Below are 27,134 nucleotides of genomic sequence, written 5' to 3'. Positions count from 1 at the left end.
AGGTTTTCTTATGGTGTTTTGGGTGTACCCATATTGCTCAGTGATGAATTCAGTGGCTCCCAGATTGGTGAAGAAGGAAGCAATTAAAGATGACGCAGAATTGAAGAGTTGCTATTTCCTGTTGCCCTTTATCCCCATTAAAGCTATCAAATAAATCTTTCCTTTATACTGTGATAGATCCTTTTCACTGGGAGGTGTAGGATTATGTACCTGGGGGACTGACAGCACTCTTTTTACAGCTGATGAATAGAGTCACTTCCCCCTGGGTAACGACGACTTACCTCTTCCTCAGTTGATGAAGAGGAGGCCTGTGAAAATCACCATTACTTATATGTAACCACGGCTTTCAGTTTTAATGACACATTGCATCCATCGCAGAGTTCTCCAAAAATTCTCTCCTGGGACTTTGCATTTTCTGTAAACAGGAGTGACAATGTGTTGTCACGGAGGGAGATGCAGGCCTCTGTGAGGCCAGGTTCTGCCATTTGTAAATTAACAGGGGTGAGGGAGGGCAGCCGAGTAAATAAATTACATACTGCATGAATTATGCCATTGAGACTTCAGCAGGGTTCTCCTGGCTCTTGTAAATAGGAAATCATACCCTTGATCATTCAGGGCAGCGCTGTCAAACAGCATTGCTGGAATTGTGCCTCATCCAGCTGTTCTGAATATTTCCCAAGTAATCCCATTTCAATTTACTTTCATGAAACGGCTTTTCCTCTTTAACAAAAAAAAATGGAACACCCAACCAGAATCCACCCTACAGGTCCTTTGATGAGGGGGAGGGCACGTGGGAAAAGAGCTGAAACTCTGAGTGCAGCTACAGTTTTATTATACAGGAATTCAATATCTCCTCCTCCCTTGTTTGAATTTAGTATGCATTCTCCTACAGCGTCATAATTACAAAGATTACCAAATGAATCTTTTGCTTCTGTACACACCGGGCATTCGGTGCGGGGAAGCAGCTCTAATAGTTGTCATTAAGTTTTCAGGGAGGTGGGAGAAGATAGATTGAATGCATGCACTTCAGTGCTGCACATAGCCCATTGATGGCTGCTGAGTAATGATTTTTTTCTAATTGGTGGAGAGCAGCGGCCCTAATGGATGGAGCCTCTCTGTGCATTTACACTGTCTCCTCAATCAATAACCCTAGCTGTGCCTGGCACAGAGGAGTTCCTGAAAGCCCCTTTGTAATAATGGATTGCTATAGGTTACATAAACCGCTGCCTCCCGCTGAGTCAGCCCTCTGTCAGGCACCTACCACTCCGACAGTGCGATGGCTTTTTAGAAGGGCTATATGGGGGATGCCCACAGAGACCAGGGCCTGTCCTCTGTTCTACTGCCCCCATCCTGTGGTTACCATCGCCCTGCATGCTGCTGACTTCTGAAAGGACTTCTGTTACATTGCCTTTCAAATTGCTGTGCGTTTTTCTAATTCATTTTATGTTAAGAAAAAAAAATCCTAGGTTAAGTCCTGCATTAACCCCATAAACTATATTGAGATTAGTGACAGGCTGAGCAGCTGCATCTACATGAGATACTGACTGTCCAGTAGCCTGTGATTACTGCGCAGTAATAGCACATGGCAGGAAGCATGACACAATGCTACTGTGCAGTAGTCACAAGCTACTGTGCAGTCAGCGTCACAAAAAAAGCCATTCCTTGGTATAACTTCTTACCACGCAGTCATTTAGTACTTGTATAAGCAGTTAGTACTAAAATGTTCAGTACTAGTATAAACATTAAGTACTAAATGACTGCACAGTAATGACTTTGCAGTCAGCTTCTTGTGTACATGGCCAGTAAGTCAGAGCTGAAAAGGATCTCTGGATTTGGCCCCACATCTACAAATTGCACCAGCGAGTGCCCAGTATAGCCTGAAGAAGGAAATAATTTAATTAGCCCTCCCCTCACGCCACCCTGCTGAATGTGCACTTGTATTTTCTTCTGTTTTCCTATCTATGCCAAATATTCTGTTTTACTCCTGGGGGGTAAATAAATATCTAATGGTATTTAGAAAGTCAAGATCTTGGAATTCAATGATGCTTCTGCCTGGCTATGACAGGTATAGGCTTCATAGGCCAGGGGAAAAACAATAATGTTCAAGAGCATTCACCTTTTAAAAGTGAAATTTCGTCTGTGTGTCGTCTCCGAGACACATAAAGTTCTTTCACTGGCAAAGAAGGGGAATTTTCACTGATTGACATGACTAATGGGACATGACTCCATTTTTCTTAGAAGTTATGCAGGATCTTGAAGGGGCTTTTGAAGCAGCCCACTACACAGGGTTACTGTCAGGTCAGGGAAGGTGGTTGCAATGGAAAAGTTAGAGCCATAGAGAAAAGATGCCTGTTGCAAAGCCTTTTTTATAGCAAGGCTACATCCCTCTGGAATCCCCGGGAGGGAGGGATTCCAGGGGCCACGCACAGCACAAACTCCTGTGCACTTCCCAATGCAGTGGCAGGTTTCAGGGCATGCTTACCCAGGTAATTACAGAGAACACACATAACTGAGGTTATATGTTGGCTTCAGTCTTGAAAACAAATCTTAACACAGAAGGAAGGAGCCTGGTGTTGACCCACCAACACAGCTGGCCAACAGCTAGTCTAGTTTCACAGGCTGTCCAACTGGTGGCCCACGGGCCACAAGTAGCCCCAGAAGGGTTAGCATGACCAAAGGCTCCAATGTGGCCACCACTCCCCTTCCCTGCTGCTACTGCTGCCACCTTGGCAGCCTGGTTCTCTGAATTTCCCCTCCCACCTCCAACTTCTACTTTCTGCCCCTGCTCCTTGGGGCCAGGCAGAACAGCAGGAGGGGGCTGAGGTGCGTGGTGGCTGGGAGAAGAGGGTACAGCAGGGCAAGAGATGGGGGTAGGCTCCCCACGTGGCATGCATGGCTAGAGTGGGGGTGAATAAGGCTACACACATAGCAAGGAAGGAGTGGCTGGGCTGCCCATGCAGTGGGGGATAGTCCGAGGAGATTGTCCACGCAGCAAAAGCCCCCAAAACTGGAGGCCATGTGGTGTGTGGTTTACATTCTCCTCAAAGTTCTTGAAGATTTGTGAGGAAGCCTGCTGCTTTATGATACTCCTAGCCTAGCCCCTGAGTGTGTCATCCTATGTTCTCAGGGACATCCAGAGTTTATCATGGTTTAAAGTGGAGCACAAGAAAAGTACGTGGCGGAGGAAGGTTGTGCACATATGGATTCAAGCTGTACCTGAGGCCCAAATCCTGTGGGACTGAGTTGTGCTGACAGGATCTGGGTACAGAGCTGGAGTAACTGGACGATCCCCCAGTGTAGCGAGAAAGTCAACTGACAATGAGTCAGCATGGCCACTCCTATGTCGCTCCCACCCCAAAGACGCTAACAAGAGGATATGACTGGGGGAAAGAGGACATGTCTGTGACGTTCCTATGTCCCACTGACCCTAGCTGCCGTGTCTCACTCCAGGGGACTGTTGGCAGTCAGTGCAGCTTAAAGAAGCCCTGAAGATCAGGGAAGGGAAAAGACCTTTTTTTTTCACTACCTCCACTTTTAAGTTGGCCTGCATCTCCTCTGGCTTCAACGGAGCATCTGGTATAGAAGTACTGTGCCTTGACTGCAGACACAGTGACGAATCTCCCAGCAGAGTTGTTCCAGGTGCTGAAAGCCAGATCCATCCATATTCTGTCTCTCCTGTCTTGTTGTCTGAGTTCTGCAAGTGATTTTCTATCTCCGTTACCAAGAGAATCAGTCATACTTTGAGCTAGTTTATCTCACAAAGCAATGGATGCCAGAGAAAAGGGGAGGGGAGAGGGAGAGAGTACAAGAGACAGCATGAATCCTCTATTCTGGTTATTTGACAGTGTCTCTATAATAGCTACAGGTCCACTCAGTATAAAAAAGGGTTGGCTGCCTGTCTGCAGTATGCCAGTCACTTCCAGTCCTCAGTTTTCCGGTCCGCGGTTTGCCAGTCTGTGGTCACTTCTAGTCTGGCAGCCAACCCTCCTGCGGACCGGCAGCAAACCCTTCACGGCCCAGCATTGGGCTGTAGCCCAGGGCTTGGGAACCCTTGGTTTAACTCACTAAAGCTCATTTGATAAGCTATAATTAAAGCACCCCTGCCACCATTTTGAAACATGGGATGCTGAGTACATGAGACGCTGCAGTGTATTAATTAAAGCAATTCCTGAGAGCTGCTTTCATCAAAATGCACCACCCCAGAGTATGCATAGATAGATAAGACTAGCAACTAGGCCTGATATAAGCTAAAAGGGAAGTTTGCACCATTCAAGATGAAGAATCTAAAGAGAATAGTTGAAGCTGCTATGCTGGTATCAAGGAACAGACCAGCCAGGGACAAGGCCCTGAGAGGGAGAGGCAGAGGAGCTTAGTTCTGTAGGACAGAGAGACTAAATGTTTAGGTTTCCATAGATTCATAGATTCATAGATTGTAGAGTCAGAAGGGACCACAAAGGATCTTTGTGTCCGACCCCCACCCCTGGCAGGAAAGAGGACCGAGGACAGATGACCCCAGCCAGGTGTCTATCAAACCTCCTCTTGAATTTAGGTGATAGTGCCACCTCTCTTAGAAGCCTATTCCAGATTCTGGCCACCCTCACTGTAAAAAATTTCTTCCTAATGTCTAACCTGAATCTACTCTCCACTACTTTGTACCCATTATTCCTAGTTACTCCTAGGGGCACTCTGGTAAATAGTGCTTCTCCAATTCCCTGTTGTCCCCCCTTGATAAATTTATAGATGGCTACAAGGTCTCCCCTCAGCCATCTCTTGTGAAGGCCAAAGAGCTCCAGATCCCTCAACCTCCCCTCGTAGGGTCTTTCACGGAGGTCACTAATCATGCGAGTGGCCCTCCTCTGACCCCTCTCCAGATTCTCCGTGTCCCTCTTGAAGTGCGGTGCCCAAAACTGGACACAGTACTCCAACTGCGGCCTGACCAATGCCGCATAGAGGGGGAGCATCACCTCCCTCGATCTGTTGGTCATGCATCTGCTAATGCACGACAAGGTGCGATTGGCCTTGTTGATGGCCTCATTACACTGCCGGCTCATGTTCATCTTGGAGTCAACTATGATTCCAAGATCCCTCTCAGCCGCTGAGCTGCTGAAGAGGTCTTCCCCCAACCTGCAGGTGTGCTGGGGATTCCTCCTCCATACGTGGAGTACCTTACATTTATCTTTCTTGAATTGCATCCTATTTCATTCTGCTCATTGATGCAACCTGTCCAGATCAGCCTGTATCTGCTCCCTGCCCTCCAGTGTGTTAACTTTGCCCCATAACTTGGTATCATGTGCGAACTTAGAGAGGGTGCTCTCCATACCCTCATCCAAATCACTGATGAAGATATTAAATAACACCAGTCCAAGGACTGAACCCTGCAGGACCCCACTGCCCACCTGCTTCCCGGCCGAGAATAACCCGTTCACCACCACTCTCTGGGTGCGGTCCCTAAGCCAGTTGGCCACCCACCTGACTGTGCAAGCATCCACCCCACAGTCTGCTAGCTTCCCTATGAGAATAGGATGTGAAATTGTGTCAAAGGCCTTCTTAAAATCCAGGTAGATAACATCATCCTCAGCTCCTGTGTCAAGGCAGTGTGTGACCTGGTCATAAAAGGCTATACAGTTTGTCAGGCAGGATCTACCTGTGACAAACCTGTGCTGGTTTCCTTTCAGCATCGTTTCCCCTGCTGGGCCTTCACAAATGTGCTCTTTGATGATTTTTTCCAGTGTTTTCCTGAGGATAAAAGTAAGACTGACTGGCCTAAAGTTACCCAGCTCATACCTTCTCCCCTTCTTAAAAATGGGCACCACATTGGCCCTTTTCCAGTCCTCAGGGACCTGGCTGGAGCATCATGAGATGGGAATCCATAGGTAAAGATGGGACTGAGTTTCCCTCATATCCCTACCTTGTGAAGAGGTACCACTCCCTCTGTTAAGAAGAAGAGACTGACGGGAGCCAGAAATCGAGAAACCCAGGGAAGCTAGAGACTACTCCAGTGAAGAACGCTACAACAAAACCTACACTTAGGGTAGAAAACTTGTTGGGTAAATGCTGGTTTGAACTCTGAAAGAACTGAATTTGTGTCATCTAGCCAGGGGCTAAATCTCCTCTGTGACCTAACTGGATTGTGATGGGGGAGGGGAGGATTAGAAAAATTTCAGATGGACCTGAAGCAGTACCAGGCATGTCCCTGATACAACAGCAGCAGGAATTTCAGCTGGCAGGCCAACAGCAACAAGAAATGTTCCCTTTCTCTTCCTTCTCCCTTTTAGCAGGAGATGATTTGTCAGTTTCTGAAGGAGCTGTTCAGGCGCTGAGAGTTGTGCCAGCCCCTGCTCTAACTTTTGGCACTTAATATAAAGTGCCATGAGTTAGAACACACCCCCGCCCACAACCCAACAGATGGTTCACCTGTTGAGTTGGGGGTGAGAAGAAGGAATCGAGCCTGACAGCAGGAGCCCAAGAAGCCTGCCTGAAGCTGAGGAGCCACCCCTCTCCCCAGGGCCCCCCAACTCTGGGGCTGTCAGCAGGAAGGGAGGGAGGAGGAGGAAGGGGGAGCGAGCTGTTGGCTGGGGTTTTCCCAGCCTGAGCTGAGGGGGGGGGGGGGGGTTGAGGGAGACCACAAGGCAGAAAGTGGCTGCAATCCATTTAAGACAGCTCAGCGCTCATCTGATTTAGTCAAGGGGACTGCAAGGCTGAGTGTTTGGCAAGGACTCCCAAGACACTGGAGAAATACCCTAGTGACCTCTTTCCAGTGTGAAAAAGAAGCATTATTTCTAAACTACTTCCTCAAAAGAAAAGCTTTATTGAGAAAATTGCCCATACTCTGAAATCTTTTTAGCTGGGTAAGAAGGAGAAGTTGAGGCAGAGGAATCATCTGGGTGTAACTGAAAGCAGGATTTAGCACTTCATTTGGAACTTATCGACACCTACAAATCTGTTGGCTGTGGCAAAGGAGCAGAGTCCACCTCTTCCTTTCCCAGAACTATGTGGATTCATCAATGTTAACGGGAGTATAAAAAGGGGGAAAATTTATTTCAGTCAATAAAGCAAGATCTGGTCCAGATTCTACATACAGCAGATCTAAGAAAGGCATGCTTTTCATAATCATTTCACAGGTTTCTACAGCAGAGCCACACTTCACTAAGTATGCAGTTAGTCTACCTGACAAAGTCTTTTGGCCCACTGTGCTGTCACAGCAACTGAAGTCCTTGCAATTGGAATCATTCACTATCCTACAATATAGTCTCAGGAAAACAGGGGATATGGTCAAACTAGCTACTTGGTACACTTTATAATGCCACTCCTGTTACTATCATGTTACAGTCGTCTTCATTCAATACTAGGTAGCTTAGATAAATCAGACAAAAGCCGCTTCCATAAAAAGCTTTCTGAATACTGTGTGCCATCACTAAGGCCACAAATAATCTGTTGTCATCTTCCAGACTGTGAAGTCAATAGAATTATGTCAATTTAGGGGGAGATGTGGATTTTGCTCTCTATGCATGGTACCTGTTAAATATGAGGCATTCTATTCCTCCTACAGGCAGAATTGTGAATCAGCACCAAGATGTCGAGTAAACGGTGAATAATCTATGCTTGTCTTGCTCATGAAGATTTATATTTGTTCTTTCTTTGCTTGTGCATTTCCCTAATCAAGAACCCCAATGCATTTAGACAGAAAGGTATCTGACTTTTTAATTATCTCCTTGGTTATAAGAAGCCCAAACCTCTTACCTTCCTTTGCAGTTTCCTCTCTTGCCCTGAAAGCTGCTCAGCCCATCTGGAATCCAGACCTGTCCTCTTCAGCTTCTATCCCCTGCCTGCCTCTTCAATGAAAACATAGTATGGGCTCCAAAGACTACTGCACAGTAGCATTGCATCATGGTTTCTGCCATGCAACGCTACTGCACAGTAGTCTTGGGCTACTGCACAGTCAGCATCTTGTGTAGACACGGCCACCGAGTATTAATTTACTCTGGCACAACCAAAGGGACTGACTAGAAAGTGGGCTCCTACTCAAGAATCAGAGCACCAGCAACCCACACATTGCAAAAAGTATTCTCTTCCCTGTTTTTCTCTCTTCCTCTTGCCCTCTCTCTGTATTAGCTTTCTGTTAAGCATACTCTCCCAACCACTGGCACAGTTCAATCTGTCTCCTTTTGGAGTTTTAATTTGATTTAGAACACAGAACCTTGACTGAGTAAGAATTGTGGCTTCCCTACATTTGATTACGCATCTCAGGGCAGGAGACCAAGATTGTATTTAATAAACGATCTTCTTTGCCAAGAGTAGCAACGTTAAATCCCGTCAAATGGACAGCCACCCTTGTGAAGTGAGCTGGAGCTGGTGTGTTGGCGTGATGACAGCACATTCTCTCCCAGCCAGCACTGAGCCAGGTTCAAGAGCTTAAATACTCAGGCTTCAAATTCTGGCATTGAGTCTCTCAGACACGACATGCTTGAGCTTCCCAGGAGGTTGCACACCTCACTTACATCCATCCCTGCCACCCAATCTGTGAAGCAGTACTGCAGCAGCTCCAGAGAGAGAGATGTTCACTCAAACTGGCAGCTGCCTTTTGTCCCACAATGGCAGCTGCCAGCAAGAGACAGACAGGGCAAGGGGAAAACACACAATAGCAACATGCTAGATGCAAAGCATATTACACGCTAGATTTAAAATAAAATAGCATGCATTAGGGATAAATATTCAGCTCAACATACAACTGAGCCCTGTGACTTTTGTTACCGTTATCAAGAGTTGAGGTGAATCTCCCCGCGCCATGCTGAACATGTTGCAAAGGCAAAATAACTAAATTAACACAACTGACTTCTTTTTAACAAACTCACATTTGGGGGACAAGGTCGGGGGGGGGGGGAGGGGGAGAGACAGACATTTGAACATATCCAAGGATATGGAATCCTAGGAGCTTTGCTTTTACTCTCAGGCTGTTTGGCCTGGGTTTGTTTCAATAGACTGAATGCTCGTGGCAGGCTGGCTGCTTCAGAGACTGCATTCCCCTCCTCAGAGGGCATAGTATTGGCAGAGGCAGTATGAGTTTCTCATGCCAGTCTGTCAGAGCATCAACCCTAATGTGAAGGGACTGGAGCTCGATTTGTGAGGCAAGCTAATTATGATGTATTATCTGGTTTGCCGTAGATTCTGAGACACCAGTCAGGAACCAGGGCCCCTGTGTACTACGTAGGGTACACATTGCCTGTTCCTCTGCCTTTGTATCTGTCTAAGGCCAAGGCCTGTCTGCCCAGACTATTGGGTGAGGAAGGGAGGCAGTGGGGATGTGTACTTTCCTGCATTCCAGTCCCGCGTCCTTCCCTTGGGCCTCTTCTCAGCACATTCCTGCAGCTTCTAGGAGGTGAGCCAATTGCCCAGCTCACTTGAAGCATGTTGCAGAGACAGCATCCCACAAGAGCAATTTTCTAGATCCCACTAGCCCTGCTCCCATAAAAGAACAGGTCTTCCCACCCATTTTAGCTCTACAGACAAGCTCAGGAGAAGTTCTCTATCCAAATGCTAATGAGAGGCACATAATTATCAGTAAACCTTATGGGGAAGTCTACAGTGGAAAAAAAATGTGCACTCTTAATTCAAGTTAACAGAGCTGTGAAGACATCGTAATTTGAGTTATAACTAAGGTTAGCAAGTCAAACGAGTTCATTCCTATAAAGGATGCTGGGATTTAACTCACCCATGCTAACAGCCTCTTACCTTGTCACGAAGGCTATTTTAATTTAAAATAGCTAACTTGGATTATTCAACCCAAGTAAAGAACATACATTTTTTCAGGATAGGCATGCCCCACACAGCACTGGCAATTTCATAATGCAAGGCATATTTTGGAAGAATTCAGGAAAACTGGTTTGTTTGTGTGTGCATGCGTGTGTGTGTGTGTGTGTGTGGTGGAAGGGAAATAATTTTATGCAAAGCAAAGGTGTTGCAATCGTCTACCCTGGAAATCTTTAAAAAGAGACTAGACAGTCACCTTGCTGGGGTCATCTGACCCCCAGTTGTCTTTCCTGCTTCATGAAGGGGGACTGGACCCAATGATCTTCCAAGGTCCCTTCTAGCCCCTTACAATCGATGAATCTATGAACTCTGAATGTGTCCATAGAGATAAAATGCATTTTTCAACTCCTGCATGCAAGAGCAGCATCTCTTAAAAACAAATTTTTCTATTTCATCTTTTTTCTATGTTTTAAGTGAAGCCTTTTTTCTATTTCCTTTTTTATGTTTTAATCTTGGTATGGAACATACTCTATGACCCTGAGAGAGTAAAGGAAGCAAGGCACTATGTCTATAAATGTGTTTAGCAACACTGAATGATCAAAGTCAGCACTGCATGGGCAGCTTCTAAATTTTTCCTATTATCATCTGTTCGTGGATTTGACAGATTGCATCATTCAGCATTGATGTATCAGTATTTGATACACTATGAATATTCACAGTGCATATTAAATTAACCAGGTGATAAAATACAGGTTTGTTTTGCATGTTAACTCTGTGTTAACGCTGCCCCTAAGTGGTTAAGTTGGTTTATTGCAAGTTAATTAGCTTTCGTTTCAGGCCATTATTTATTTATATATGACAGGATGTTGTGTTTTTCTGTTTCAGCTGTATGGCTAGGCCATAGTTCTTGTCCTAATTAAAGTTCTCGTTCTATTTTGTGCCATTTTCACAAATAAACAATGTTTTTAAGTAAGTCAGACTGATAAATGCTATTATAGTGCAACACTGTCTTTTACCTGTTTGTTACCCAGACCTGGACAAACTGAGTTTCTTTTATTAGACTTCCACATCTTCAGCTCATTTTAATTAGCATTTCTATTATAATTTCTGCAACTAGCTGAAGAATTTTGGGGGTCACAACAGAATGTTGTCTCCCTGTAGAGACTTTCTTTCCCCCTGTGGTTACATCTTTTGCTGCTTCTAAAACATTTCCTGCACTGGTCATTATGTCTCTTTTCATGGAATCATAGTTCTTGTCCCTGCCTTTACTTCCTTCTATTTGGATTAACGTAATACTTTATAACTAAACCTCATCTCTATACAGGTGGGAAGCTGCTACTAATACAGCGTGTAGCTGCTGTCATTTTGAATACAAAATCCCAGCTGGAAAGATTCTAAGTACATCCTCCAAAGTTGGTGCAGCTACTTGGGCTTCCAGCTCTGGCTCACCTTTAGGCTGTATACTGCTCTTCACCTGTGTGTATACAAGTTGTATTTATGCCCCAGGGATGTAACATATGAGATATGAAGGCAAGAAATATTCACAGCCCTATGTTCTCAAATACTGCCTCCTGCTGATAGCTGGGACACTGTAAAACCTAGAAACCTATGGTTGTTTAATTTACTGAAGTCCTGCCCCAAGATACCAGTTAAAATTATCCACTGTGGACAGCCTTGCTTTAGTAGCTTCCACACATGTCATTTGGGGAGCTTGTTCGGTCAGTCTTTTAATATCTCCTTTGTGCTGAATTTCCCTGCCAAGGAACATTAAATAACCCCTACCGTGACCTTCTCAGGGTCCAAACAGATAACTTCTTCAGTTGCTCATTTCACTAGGTAGCTGAAACCTTCATGTCAAATCAGATTTTCGTTTCTAATGTGCTTTGGGTCTCTCTGGTGTGATGAAGGGCTATATAAATATAAGCTCTTATTGACTCTACCTTGTCTTCCCCAGGGAGTAAAGTTCAAGCAGGCAAGAGTTAAACCATGAAGCACTGCAATGTTTTAATTTACTATGCACTCACCTCTGGACACCTGGATTCAAATTCTGGACCAAGTCTCAAGGCAAGAAAATGAATCTGGCAAATACTGTACTAGTAAGCATCTGACCTCTGCATGAAAGCGCTGCAGAATGCTCCGTAACTACCAGTCTCTGGTCAGGATATGCTGAGGACTGGAATAGCAGAGGCAAGGAGGACTGGCCTTAAGTAGGTGCATTAAAGGTCAGGAAGACTGGATTGGGTTGGTAGAACTCTATGGGAGAAGCTTATACAGCACCTGGTTGTGCTATATGTGGACCGAGTCAGCAAAGTCTCTTGCTTTGTTGAGCTATAAAATTCACACAGAAATATGTCTTTAAAAAAATTGGACTGCAATGAATCTACAAGGATGTTGTCTATCTTTGGCAAAGAATGAAGCATGTTTTTGTGTTACTACCACAGGTCTTAACCTTGGGGTAGTGAAATTTGTCTCATATTTAGTTTTCTCATCGATGTGCACTCTGAAGGCTGGTGAGGTGTCTTGCTGCCTTAAAGCTTAGTGTATTAATATGTTAACCCATTGCAATGAGTCTGAATTCCAGCAGGGCTCCAAGCGAGATGTTCATTTCTGTTATAGTAGTGGTTAGCGAGGGGGTGAGAAGAGGACTGACAAATAAGCTTTTTTGTGTTGCCCTGCCTGTGCTCTTTAAGGTGGAGCATGATGCTCAATCAGAGACAGCTCAAAGTCTCTGAAAGAACAGATGACTGTTTAAATCCTAGCCTTTCCCAACAGATGTTAGACAGTGCTGTTAAGGAGTCCAGACATTTGGACACAAAAGGAGATACAAAAGATATTATTAAATTATCTCAATGATTTAAAACAGGTTCACGGAGGACATTTGGGGTCATGCATTTACATGGTTCTTCCTTCTTTCTCTCTCTACTTTTTTATAAATCTGCTCCTACATCTCCTTAGTGCTATGGTTTCAACCAGACAAGGACAGTATAAGTAAAAATCTATGGACTACCTTAAATATCCCTTGCCGTGCATTGTTAGAACTCTTATTAAGATACAAAACCCACAGTCACAACAGCAGGCTGGAAATCTGCCTGATGGTCAAATAAATCAAAATATTTCAGAGTTCCTGTTAACAAGCACCCATTAAAATCTGACAACCATTAAGTATCAAAGGCAACCTAGATTTAAAAAGTTAGAAACAATGCAATTCCTCCAGCAGAGCAATACAGGTTTATTTCCTTCCATTTAAAAGTAGGAAATTGGTTGCTGCTGTTAATTTATTATTTTTCTGACTCATGGAATTCATTTTTTTTTGTTCCCCTCTGAAGCACCAGAGCTGACTTGGTGGTGAGATACCTTGGGTCTGATTTGCAGAGGTGAGATGTGTCCTTCAGTTCCCACCGATGCATGCTGGAGTTGTGAATGTTCAGCACAAAATTAGGTCCATGCTCTCAGTTCTTAACAGGCAGTAGGAGGCATGTCATGTAAGCAAGCCCGCACTGTACCTCCAGGTTCTACCAGAGATCTCGGCCTTTCTAAGAGTCTAAGGTTTGTTTCAAGTAGGCATTCCAAAAGGTCATTCTTCTGGATTAATTTCCTTCAACACACCCACCTGAGCTTTCTTCTTTCTTGTCTGTTTCAATAAATAAATAAAAGAAAAGAAAGAGAGGGAGAAAAGCAGATTTTGTTTTAGTAAGCAGTTTAAATCTGGTCTGGTAGGTTGAATTCATTCATTCATTAATTCAGTCATGTGCTTAGTAAAACCCAGCAGGACGCCCTTCCACCATAAGAACTTCTGACTGTGAAATAAACCCTGAGTAACCAGATTAACTATGAAGTATGTATCAGTCAGGTTTTCAGCATTAGTTCAAGTGTACTTTCCATGCACTGCAAAGCAATAAAGCTCGTTCCTGGTTCAGGTGTGCCTTCAAGGCAGAAATAAACTCCATAGTTTTCTGTCTTATCTCACCTACCTCTGGCTCAAAAATAAATAAATAAATGAATCTAACATCAATTGTGTGCTATCAGCCAGTTTGGATTCACCTGTTAATGCCAATAGTATCAATGTTTTGTCTTTCAGCCATGCATATATCATTGTATAAATTACTATTTTGGGGGCCAAAGCCAAAGATAGAAAATCTCACCTGACATTTTATAAATTGAAACTATATTTAGCATGCAAAATCAAGTGGTTAAAATTAACATTTCTAGGGAAATGTAATATAATCCTTGATATGTCAGTCATGCACCACTACCAGCCCATGTGATTATTGTCTATAGGAATTATTTAAATTATGGTATTATTTTATTATTTATAGCTTTCATAGTGGCAATGTCCAAAGGCTGTCATGAGGATTGTGGGCTCAGTGTGTTAGGTACTATTCAAACATAAGCATGTGTTCAGATACAGGTCCTGACCCTGAAACCTATCCAAAAAGTCAGTGGACTTCCACTTCTGAGTAGGGCTTTATATTTGCAGAAGCAGGGCGGTACATTACATACATGGAAGCAAATACTGTAGTCAAATTAACAACTCAGCTTCTATTATACACTTTCTCAGAGCTCCAAACTTCCTGACAATATCCACTTTTTGGCAGGGCCCAAGCACAGAAAATCTCACCTGAAAATTTCTACTTTCACAAATTCAAAAAGGATCTAGCTTGCAAAGACAGATGTTTAAAACTGAAATCTCTATTCCCTTGTGAATTGCAATTTTCCATTCTTAGCATCAATCCAGTGGGAAGGAATACTGGAATGGTGTCTAAGTTCAGGTTGCTTTTTGGAACACTAGTTATGAAATTCCTGATTTCAAAAATGTCTAAAACACACACATGCACACACAAAACCAATCACCTTGAGCTTTCCAGGCTTTCAAGTGTTTTCATTTTTATTACTATGCGGTAATTCTCTGAACAAAATTATCTGGTGTAATTGATATCCATTTATATCCTTAATCACAACTTAATTTTTTTATATAGGGAATCTAATACATACTGACACTAACCTTCACTCACAAAAATAACTGAGATCATTCATTTGTTGCTATACCAACTGTGAGCTATCCCTCCTCTCCATGCTCATAGAAAAGCATGTTACCACAAAACTCAACTGTCATGTCATGTTGATGGTATGGAAGCTCATGTTCTCTGTATCTTTGCTAAATCTGTTCTTTGAACAAAAGACTTCGCTGTCCATTTCTGTCCGCTGGACACATTTCGTGGACGCTAACTTGACTTTAATTTTCATAACATAATGCTGTTATACTCCATGCTAAAGTGATCTGGCAGATCCACCCTGCACACGGTAGTCCAATATAATGCTGAAGCTTGTAACAAGCCAGTCACTGGACACGTCTGCATAAGATGCTAGAAGCGCAGTAGACTAATTCTACAGCACATTAGAGCATTGTGGCAAAAACCATGCTAATGAGCTAATGTGCAGTGGAATTAGTCTACTGCGCATTAGCTTCAGCTAAAAGACATAAACCAGTGCTACTGTGCAGTAGCACCGATTAGAGCACATTAAGTTAGTACCTGTTATTACAGGTACTAAACTTAATGCTCCATAATTACAGTGCAATAATGAATGTTTGGATATGCCCACAGACTGATCAATTATTTTCCAAGCTTCTACTGAAGTGGAATCAGGCTATTTGGTCAGTTCTTTGATGCACCCTGATGAGTACAGTATAGATCCCAATTTTGAAATTGGACATCATCTGCAGTCAACAGAAGGCCATCAATTTTTATTCAAATTCAAGAGTCCTAGCACATGTACTCAGGATAAAAATGTACCAAGATCATATTTATTCCTTCTTTCAGTTGGTCAGGTTGGAAATGATCCTTAATATTCCCAAACAAGAAGCATAACTGAGTTCACTAGCACCATATATCAAATTTTCGGCAAGAATATGCCTATGAATCTGTTTAACTGGTAGGTGATCACAAAAATTACATGGATTTCAATATTACATGCAGCTGAATAAGTAATTATGTGTTTATTCATAAGCCATCTATGCTACGCTAGAACATGCTGTGGTGCTGGCTGAGATGAGAGCATGTGTAAACTTCAGCCTAAGGAAAGTGACTGTGCCCGCCTCTGTTCGATTAGGCGCTCTTGTGCAGCCTTAGCCCGGACTATTGATCATGCCTCTCCTGGGCTTGCGGGTGCACCCCAAAGACTACCCCAGCTGACATCAGGGGATCCCCTTGACTCGCCTGCCACGACTTTGAATGTTACCTCAGTGGAGGGGCTCCCCTTCGAGGCAGTCTCCAGGGTTGTCGCGCCTCCCAGCGGGCACTCACAGAACTCCGACCTCCCCTACACCCCGGCCACTCGCCACCTTGGGTTGCCGGTCTTCGGGCCCCTTAGGCATTCTTAGTTTTACCCAACCTCTTCCCACGGCTTGCCAGCTACATGTCAGAGTCTTTGGGCCCTGATGTATGGACCTCGAAGTCCTCGGACCTGGTTCCTCCGATCCGAATCCCTAGCACCCTATACTAATCACCCTGTGACTTGACGTGCCAATCCCACCACCATAATAACTAAAGTACTAAGCTACTGGGCCAGGAGGCCCCGAAGGGTGCTTCTGGTCTATGGGCCTCATGGATTCCCCGGAGCCCAGGTTCCACAGCCCTGGCGGGTTGCCCTCCTCGGGTATTGAGTCCCAGCCTTTTATCCAAGGGCTATAGTGGGCCACGTCCATCCCTTGCTCAGTCCCTCCTTGGGTCTTCGGCCGCCCTCTGGCGAAACCTGATGGGACCCCGTCGGGCATGCCCATTACCTCCTTTCCACAGCTTTAACGCTGGCTCAGTCTTTGTTCCCCGTGCTGGCGTGCTTCGACGCTGCTTTCTCCGTGTCTGTAACCGGCTCCTTCACCAGTGCCGCTGCCAGTTCTGCTGCAGGTACTGCTACCGACCTCTCTCTCGGCTCTGCAGTCATCCCTGCTGCAGACGTCTCCGCCAGCTCCTCTGCTGGCGTCGCTCCCAGCTTTGCTGCCACCTCTACTGACAGCGTCACTGCTGGCTCCATCAGCTCTGTGGCCGGCCTCACTGCCGGCTTCTCTGCCGGCATTACTGCCAGCTTTCCTGCTGGCTCTGTTGTTGGCGTCACTGCCGACCCTGTCGGCTCTACTGTCGGAGCCTCTCCTGACTCCGCCCCCGACTTCCCTTGCTGCCTGACGCAGCAGCTGAGCCCCTCCGGGTGAGGGCTCTCTCCCCAAGCCTCTGCTCGTCTGCCACCCTGCCACATCCTCGGGGCAGCTTTTTATCTCCGCCGGGCAGCGTCTCCCGCCCACGCTGCTCGGCCGCAGCTGAATATACATGCGGCTAATCATCCGTGATGGCGGTTTTGCCGCGCACATCTCCTCCGGCTCTTTGGGCTCTGCGGGAGGTAAGTGGGGCTCTCCTTTGGCCTGGGGCCCTCCTGCAACCCCAGCTCCCCTGGGACAGTGACCTCATCCCATACACTGTTGCCAATGCATTAGACCTCTTCCACCTTTAGACAAATATAGACACTGATGCTCTTTTGCCACTAATGTAACCTATCTACTTTTGCAGGCCTTTAAGATTTAGTGAGATTACTTCATTCCAATTTTACCACATCAAAAAATTAAAGTGTTACTAGGAAGCTGGAAATCTGCCTGCTAATCACAGATCCCTTAATCATAAACAAACTCATCCCATGCACTCATTTAAAATAACATGGCAGTATTTAAAAGTCAGAACTTGCAATGCCCCAGGCCAGTGTGAAGGTATGGGGGAGGGAGACGCACATACACACAGTGGCTTCCAGTTTTTGAATCTTTTAATACCCTTTGTTTAAAGACAATGAGCTCTGTACTGTCAGAAATACTTTCTCTTTATAAGTACTTTTAGACTGTAATTACATCATACCTTAAGCTTCTGTGACTAAAATTTACTTCTTCAGTTTCTTATTGTAAGACAGGTTTTTCAGTCTCCAGTCATACTTCTATCCTCTTTCTGAGCCTTCTCCAGTTTGACATCCCTGTTAAAGTATGAACATGGGGCCATATTCTGCTCTGTTACACTGCTGTAGCTCTATCAAAGTCAGTAGAGTTGCATCCTGTTTGAAGTGGATGCAGTGTTCCAGTCTTTGAATCACTAATGCCACGTGCAATGGTAAGAATAATGCCTTCTTATGCCCACCTGCTAGTCACCTCAATATACATCCAAGAGTTACATCTGCTGCCTTAGCTACCACGTCCCATTCCAAGCTTGTGTGAAGTTGGTTATCCATCATAAACCCTTAGTCCAATTCAGAGCCACTGCTTTCTAAAATATGCTCTTCTCCCACCACCCTATAAGTGGGACATATATTCTTTGTTCTTTATTTGGCCTTGTTAGCATGCTCTGTTTAGATCAGCCCGGCCTACCAAATGATCCAGATTGTTCTGTAGCACTGGTCTTTATGACTGCTTCACCAATTTCTGACTTTGTTCGCTCCAGTTTCTGAAAGTCCACAGTCACTCTGTTAACTTCAACAGAGTTACAGTGCTGTAATTGAGAGCAAGTATGACCAAGTGTCATAGGAAAGTAAAAGACAGATGACCACATTCTACTTTCATCTGTAGCATTGTGAATCCAGCAGACATATACACGCAAAAATAGAGAGGTGGTACAGCCCAAACCTCTGAACCTCATCAAACTATAGCAGCAGATCCATAAACCCAATAGAGCCCTGCAGTTCTGGGTGCATGCTTCTTTCCAGTTCTGTTTCTGATGTGGCTTAAATGGTGAATATTTCATAGGAACAGGTGGCCTGACACCATTTCCAGTGGTCAAGTAGAGTATCCTACCAAAATAAGAAGTCTCTTGAGAGAAGCTTGTAGGTCAAAACATAGGCCAAATTTCTCCTAAAACAAAGTCTTTTATTCTAGGATCCTAAAGAGGTACAAGCCCATTGTCCCACTTTAAATACCAGTGAAATACCCAAAATAGACATCAAGTTTATCCTGGGTGTGATTGTCCGGGACCTTAATTCACATCAAAACAGTCACGGGACAGTTACAAATGCAGCTTGAGTGACAATTAACACAAATTAGTCTTGGAGGGGAAGTGGACAGTGCTATCTCAGCACTTCACAGATACTTAAAATGGGAGAGTAAGTTTCTATGTCTGTAGGATCTCAGAATTAAAGGCTTTGTCCTGGGAGAAATCCAACATCTGTTTTGAATCTAAAAGCTATGTTGCTTCCAGGTCTTGACTTGGATCAGTCAGAACCAACTCAAATGCTATGTCTGTTTTTACCATGTGAAGTTTGTGCTGCAGCTGATTGAAAATTGAAAAGCTACAATTGATTCAGCCTCAGACCTGCACCCCCAAACTAAACATGTTCCACATCTGAATGCTGCCACCTTGTCCCACAGGAGTCTGTAGTCATCAGCAGTGATCTGGTTAAAGGAGGTGAACATGTTATTTCCTTGCAGAGGTGGGAATGTACACAAAGTGCAAGGTTTTCTGTGATTCTATAATGGCAGGAAATTCCACGGTACCAACAATGTACTTCAAAATCCATTATAAACCACAGAATAGACACAAAGTATTTTCTATTGGATCACAGCAAAAGAAAACTGATATTTTATCTCTTTTTAGACTTACTGCAGTCTCTAATAAGGCATACAATGAACCCATTAGCCTAATAACAGCTCTGTTCTTCTTTCTGTGAAGTGTTAGTGAATTCCAACTTCAGAAGACAAATAATCACAATAGATCTCATACCTATATGCATATGTGTCTCAGTTTGAGAAATTCACTCTGTCTCTGAGACAGACAGACCATGTCCTGTATCCATTGCTAATTATAAACTACTATTATTTATTCAGTACAGTAAGTGTGCATCTGGTAGCAATGACTGCAGAGCATATAAGAAGGCTGATACTTCCTAGCAAATGGTATTTTTATGGTTAATAGATACTGTCATGGAAATTACTTGGAGGGGAGTATGTATAGGCTTGCATTCTAACTTTAGAGTAAATCACATTAGAATGAAAATATCATGATATGATTCTCCATCCTTGAATTTTCCAAAGTTTAAGCCTTAGTGGTTCTTGGAGTAATTGATTCGAACGGGAAGAAAAGACTCTTATTGGGTTTCAATGTCCAGTAAGAAGGGTTTCTCATATTGTCCCTATGAATGATGCTACAGTACCAATGTATCTGATTTATAATTTTCACTAGTGACTTATGATTGTCCTGTATTGTCTAGGAGGCCAACACAAGGACCAGGGCCCACTTGTGCTAGGTGCTTGGTTTGATTCCACATGTGAAAGAGCCTAGGGACACCAGGGAGTGGAACTGACACTGACTTCAGGCGATATAATGAGAAGAGCTGGCTTTGGGGTTAGACAACTGAGCTGTGGCTTCACAACTGGGTTCTGTCCCTAGCTCTGCCATGGGCTTCTTGTATGGCCTAGCACAAATGATTTCCCTGGTGTGCACTTCATCTCTAAAATGAAGCTAATACTTTCTTTCTTATGCCCTGTGTCTGTCTTTTCTATTGAGCTGGTAAGCTCCTTGGGACAAGGCCTCTCTCTTCTACAGTGTTACACCTGGGTCACTGAATAATTACTACAATAACAGCTGGGGCAGCAACAGATAAGTGGGGCAACTTCACAGATAAAGGGGGCAACTTCACAATGAAATCACTGAATAGGAGTAGGAAGCCTCTAAAGAGAACCCATTTTGAAGCCCATGGGAATTAGGCACCTAAACACCTCTCTGGATTAAGTTCTTGGTGTTTAATACTGCTAAAATTCCAGCTGCAGCAACGTTTTTGTTTCAACAGGAATTCTGTTACGTTAGAGGAAGCATACCCTCAGCAGTTTCAAAAGTCCTGACAAGCAGATGTTATTTGCAGCATGCACAAGAAGTCACCAAATTTGGGCTATTTCAGATAAAGTGAGGACCACAAGTTTGAGTTCCTGGAGCCCTCCCTGACATCCATAGTGGCAGCTACCCCCTTTCTAATCTAACAGTGAAGAGGATTCCAGCTTGAGTACCCCTGCTGATAGTATCTGTGGTTGTGTGACACTGAGAAAGAGATGATTGCTCAAAGTTCTAGTATAATGATATTATGAAAAAGTGGTCGCATTACACCTCAGGTGGATGAGAAACCTCTAATATACTCCAGATGTTTGTAAAGGTCATTTACTGCTTAGCTCTGTTAATTTCCATATTCCTGTTGAGCTAGAATTGTGAAATCTGATTTTACCACATTCCATATGAGACATTTAGTAAAGGAGGGGGCGAGATGACAGCTTTCAAACTACTCTGATTCTGCAATAGGTAGTTTCAGATAAGAGAGAGACAATGTTGGTTTGAGCAGGTGAATCAGCACTGGCTTCAGGTGACTGAGAAAAAGAGGCATTTTGGCTCCAGTCAGTTGTACAGCTTGATGGAAGTATGAGCTTAGGCACTGGCATTGCATAGAAGCTGAAATTCCCTGGTAGCTTCCTGAGGCTATGAGAAGAAAATCTAGTTGTTGTGAAGACGTCTTTATTAAGTACATTTTGTGACCTCCTAGCTGATTGGGCATTTTAACTGACTTGTACTTGATGTTAAAGATGTTCAAATTAAAAAAAAAAAGCAACCATGTGGTGATGGCACGAGGGGTAGTAAATTTTAAGTAAGACTGCATGAAATTCAATCACTTAATCTTAAATTACAAACCACCGGTTGCCAAAGCAATTTTGAGATGGAAATCCTTTTGATTCACAGATTCCTTTGCCTCTTTTAAGGAACAAATGAGTAAAAAAACTATGGAAATTCTATTTGATTTCTCAGAATTTGCTGGGAAAGAGGATTACATTTTCCTTAGTGGCACCTGGCAGCAGGTCCATTTCTGCCTGGTAGTTTGGAAAAACTTGATTATGATCCACAAATAACATTATACTTCACACATTTTTCCACTGCATAGCTAAAAAAATCCCTATCCCTGTAAGTTTCAGAGCAGTTAAGTAAGGTGTAGCTGTGAGATAGTAGCAAATGTCCAAAAAGATAGGGCCTGACCCTTTTCTTTTTTAAGTTAAAAAGAAAGGATCAGACCTATAAACATATTTTCATACAGTGTATTGAAGGGCAAGGTGATGTAGCCCTCACTCCCCTGAGTTTCCTCATTTAGAAGAGTAAGACCTCAATAGTCTTATATAAGGATTACTACCACAAGGAATTTTTGCAGGATTGAACTCTCATGTGTTCTCTCTGATTATGAAGTCCCCATATTTGAAGCACTAGTAGAAGGAGATAAATTGTGAAACCTGAGTGCTCATTAGACAAAGTAGATGCTAGGAGTGATCAGCCCCTGAAAATCCGGCTGTAGGTCTCATACCAAAATGAGACACCCAGAATTCAGCTGGACTCTTTTGAGCACAATTGGCCTTAGTGTCCCTGAACATCTCTGGTCTCACTTATTAGAAGTAATTCAATGAAGTTACTTTAAGATAACCACTTCTGGAAATAAGACCAGAATTAGATGCAGTATGCATGTTATTCAATCTGTAACATGGTAATCATGATACCTAACTGTCTCACATGGGAATTGGGAGGTTTAATTGACTCATTTATATAAAGAACATGAGAATTTTGGGTTGGGAAGTGCAAGTGTTAATATGTTGGCTCTCATAATGCTGAACTCTGAGGAAAAGCAGGACTGTAGTAAAGGTGGAAGCCTGGAATTCAAGAGACTTGGGTTCACTTTTCTGTTTCAGCACAGCCTTCCTTTGTGACCCTGTGACTCAAGTCAGTGTTGTGCAGTGATAATCTGAGCCAGGTATATATGCCACAGAGCCAGTGGCTACATTGACACCTATGCTAGCTCTGGAACTGGAAGCAATATATCTGCATTAGCACTGTGCTGCACTGAGCTAATATGCCACGATTCTCAGCAAAGCTAATATACTTGTACAGTGCTGTGCTGTGCTGTGCTGTGCTGTGCTGACACAGCTTATACCACTGCCAATTCTGGAGCTCAGACATGGCAGGGGGTTCTCCCTGCATACCATTAGCCTGTACCCTATAGACTTGTACTCTATAAACCCTCAGTATCTCTGTGCCTCAGTTTCCCATTTGAGCTCGGAGGGAAAATAGTACTTTCTTCTTTCACAACAGTGCTGTGAAGATATATCCATCATAGATTGGGATGCACTTAGAGCTGCACTGTAGGGGACATCTGAGTACCCCAATGGATGGTAAAAATTAAGATAGATGGATAGATGGATGGATGGGTGACTGGTGCCTCCTGAGTCTGGGGGGCACCCGCCAGCAGTGGCGATGGCGGTCGAGATGGCGAGCACCCACAAACACCACCAGTGGTGAGGATGGCCCTATCAAGGGGGGGCACATGCCCCCCCCCATGCCCTCCCTACCAGTTGCCTATGATAACTATATATATGAAGGAAGGAAATAAGCAAGGAAGTAAGCAAGCTAAGAACTAGTACCTTCACAGAGAGATACACACATACACACACACACACACACACACACACATAACTGTGAAGGCACTAGCTCTTAGCTTGCTTCCTTGCTTCTAAACTCCCTCCCATTGCTCCCCAGTTTGCACCTTTTTCTTCTAGGGAAAAAAATATTGTTTTTTTTTTTAACTAAATATCACATGACCTGATTCATAATAAGGATTTTTTTTTTTTTGATTTGTTTAATTTCGAGATACATCAAACCTGTTGGAAACTTTCATATATGGTTTGGTCAGCGTAGTGTAAAATTATTCTCCTCAAGAAATAATTACCAAGTAGCTAATCTTCTCGTAAGAAACTACACGCATGTGATCAGGTACTTTCCCTAATTTTATTCATCCCTGAAAAGACACTGCAGAGCCATATGGCTTTTTTTGCCCTTCTCCTCTATTTTGTGAATCAGGACCTCCATGTATTATTGAGGCCTGCTCAAAATGGAGCTGTCTTTAAAACATCCTCTTTATATTGAGGATTAGGTTTGGATTATTGCTGAGAGATCATTCAAAATCAGAGCTAAGCATTTACCCAGAAATCATCTGTAATTCCAGTTGCCCCTTATTTTAGCTAATAAGGGGCTATAAGGACAATTGAATCAGAGCTGTGTACCTGTCAACTGGCCTGAAATTCCCAGTACAGCCCCGAATTGTATGCCGTGTGATTACCAAGCGAAGCACAGTGCTGTGTCTTATCTTTTTTCTAAATCCTCTTAATACGGTTGCTGCTGTATCCCACACACGCTATTGAATCAGTGCAGCCAGAATCAGCGCCTTCTGTCAGTCACTTAGAGGGCTGCTCTACCTTCAGAAGGACTGATTCTGCAGTGCTAAAGACCATCAGGCTTGGGGCAGCAGCAGCCTCTTTAGACTGGAGGTTTTAATAAAAATCAGTTAAAATGGGTAAGGATGAGTGAGAAACAAGGGAAAGGAGGGAAATGGAGGAGGAAAGGACCAGAGGCTTGTTGCCAGAGAAAAAATGGCCAGGAAAAGCTGACCAAAAGGTTCAGGGAATGAAATGCATGATGAAAAAAGGTGTTTGTACACAACAAAATGTTTGTGTGTGTACAGCCCTTGGCACAAGGAGTCCCAGTCCCTGAGAGGGGCTCTATGTGCTATCGCACTGCTAGTAGCAAATAAGGAAATGAACTGGGATAAGAGGAGACAAAAAAAGAATTACAATTGTAAGAATCCAAATCTCAGAAAGGGAAAATATGCCTGGCTTCTGGACAGGAGATGTCTATCATGGCATGCAGGCTATGTTCCCCATGACCCAGGGGAAAAAAGAACGCTTCTGCCTATTAAGTTAAGGATTTTTATAAAGTGGTCATAATATCAATAAAAATGCATGCTGCTTAAATGCCCTGCAAAGGACTCATTGTGTGTGGGGTGTAACTACTGGCACAGTCAGTCCTACACCCTCCATGAGTCACCCCACAGGAGACACTGTGATGCAGAGACACTCCTCTTAGTCAGGTTCCCTCACCTGCTTCCTCCTCCCTCTGTAGGGCAGAAATTCGCTGCTGACTGACACCCACCCCCAACTATTCCCTGAGTCAGGCTTGCTCTGCTCCTCTGGCAAGGAGGAAGGAAGGTGAAGCCAAGGCTTCACCTATTCCCAGCTCACCCACCTGCCCCTTGCCTATCTGCTGTGGGGGGGAAAGGAAGCAAGTAAGTGTCCTGCTTCCTCCCACCTGCCCAGACTCAGGGACAGTGTAAGGTGGTTCTCCCCCTTCATTCCCTAGCACAACCATGTGGTCTGAGTCACAATCCAGCCCTGAAATTATACCCATGGACCCTATTTATCCCCATTGAGGTAAGGACATGATCCTCTGACATTATGAACCTTCCCAAGTGCTGCTGAAGTCACATGGCTCTGACAGCACTAAGCATCTTCCCAGAGGTGTTTTGTATCTGATCAATAAGGAGTGGTCCAGGCTGTACAGGGGCTCTCCAACTGGCAGCTCATGGGCCACACACAGCCCCCAAAGGGTTAGAATACAGCCTGCAGGCTCCCATCTGACTGCCATCACCCCCTTCACCTTTACTCCTGAACTGGAGCCAGGTTCCTTAGGGTCCCCCTCCCTCCTCTGGCTTCTACTTCTTGCCCTCACTCCTGGGGGCAGGGCAACACAGCAGGAGAAGGTTGCCGTGCCTGAGCTAAGTGATTGGCAGTAGGCCAGGGATGTCTCATGCTGCATGCAACTAAGGCTACCCACAATGCAGGTGGGTGATGCATATGGCTGGGAGGAGAGGGGGCTGCTCTGTGTGCAGCATGTAGGAACTGGACTTCCTCTGCTGTTGGGGGCATCAGGATGTCCATATTGTATGTGTGGTGGGGGGCAATGGGAGGCTGAGCATGCTAGGCTGCCCACACAGTGGGTGAAAGCCTGGGGGGTGCAGTCTGCAGCCCATGTCTCACCTGGTCCAGGTGAAGCATGTGGCCCCCAGCTTCCTGGAAGTTGGACAGCCCTGGCTTAAGCATTTATTTTTCTATGAAAGGTTCCTCAACTGAGAACAGACCATGCACTAAAACCAGAGTTTTAAAAATCAACCTCTACAGAGTTACTGAGCAGAAAAACCTGAGTCTTGCTTTTAAAAAAGGGTTAAAAAACCCCCCCACTGCCACACACCAAAAAAGGCAGCATGGACTTATTCATTTAACAAACATACAGAAACCAGTTTTTCTTGGGAATGAAACTCACAAGGTTAGATTCTGAAGGGTGTCTCAGTCCAAGTTCTGTTCTGTACAGCTCACCGCAGTTGCAATAAATAGCAGGTGAAAGCAGGTAGAAGGCTGACAACAAGCTGTGCTTTACTCTCCCCCCCTTCTCCAATCACTTTCACCCAGCAGAGGGCAGGTTAAGGCCTCTTTAAACTTATGACTTGATGAGTCCCAACACCTGGTGAAGTCTGGAGGGAGGTGGGGTTTTGTAGAAAATCTGTTCACCCATTTCTTTTTACAGGTGATATATTAACTTTCACCAGAGGCTGTGGACTTCTCCTTCCACACAGAAGGGGATAAAAGAATCGGCTCTTGAGGTGGCCCTTTATGGCACGTCCCCACATGCAGGGGTGTGCATTTGCAGCAGCAAAAATAGTAGCTAAACAAATTTGTGCCACTACTTTTTGCCATAGTACGTGCCCCTGCATGTGCACTTTGCTGTGGTTGCAAATTGCCCCACTTCAAGCAAACTGCCCTTTCGCCACTCCTGCTGACTCCCAGCATGCTGAAGGAGCCAGGGGGTAACTGAAGGAGTGGAGACACTCTGGCCAGCAACCAAAGCATCTCCCTGCAGGACCAAGCCTTTTTGTCTGCTGGCTCATTCTTCTATTGCGTGCGCCACACTACTCCTTTTCTCATCGTGTTTTTTTGTTACCAGGATTTCCCGGTAGCAAAATTTGCCCCTGCACTTTCAATACGCAGTGCGGGGCATGCTTTAAAGTTTCAGGCGTGCAGTTTTTGGTGCCACAAAGAGATATTTGACACACAAACCACATGTGCCTGCACATCTGGATGCAGCCCAGACATGCAGACACATGGGTTGTGGTACTGTAAACCTCTTTGCAGTGTTACAAACGGTACAAGTTGCACATTAATCAATGCACAGCACTGCCAATTTGCAGGCCAGGGCAAATTTTGCTACCGGGATTTCCCGGTAACAAAAAAAAGTCCTGGAAACAAAGCAGTGCAACCCATTCCAAAGTGGTGAGCACCAGAACAAATGCAAACACAGGAGAACAGGCAGCTCAGGCTGGTTGGGGCACAGGGTGCCTCAAGACGGGGAAGCAGGATGCCCTGGGCTGTCTACTCTCCTGTCTCCACATGCCTCAGCATGGGGTCTCCACTGGTATGAGGCACATGGAGCCCCTGCACTGAGGCACCCTGCGCCACAGCCACCGCTCCC

At 44.5% G+C, this 27,134-nt stretch overlaps 1 long non-coding RNA gene across 1 annotated transcript; it reads right to left on the bottom strand.

Annotated features, from left to right (window-relative positions):
* Nucleotides 1-12,956: 12,956 nt before the first annotated feature.
* Nucleotides 12,957-26,117, bottom strand: LOC109282869 (uncharacterized). Its single transcript, XR_002089901.2, has 2 exons — nucleotides 25,932-26,117; nucleotides 12,957-13,378 (listed from the first exon to the last, which is right to left on the bottom strand). It is a non-coding gene; the product is annotated as an uncharacterized LOC109282869 (long non-coding RNA).
* Nucleotides 26,118-27,134: the final 1,017 nt, after the last annotated feature.

The sequence above is a fragment of the Alligator mississippiensis genome, chromosome 1, assembly GCF_030867095.1.
Source record: "Alligator mississippiensis isolate rAllMis1 chromosome 1, rAllMis1, whole genome shotgun sequence".
Lineage (NCBI taxonomy): Eukaryota > Metazoa > Chordata > Crocodylia > Alligatoridae > Alligator > Alligator mississippiensis.
The sequence above is the reverse complement of the archived record's forward strand: the minus strand, read 5'-3'. Positions and strand labels throughout refer to the sequence as shown.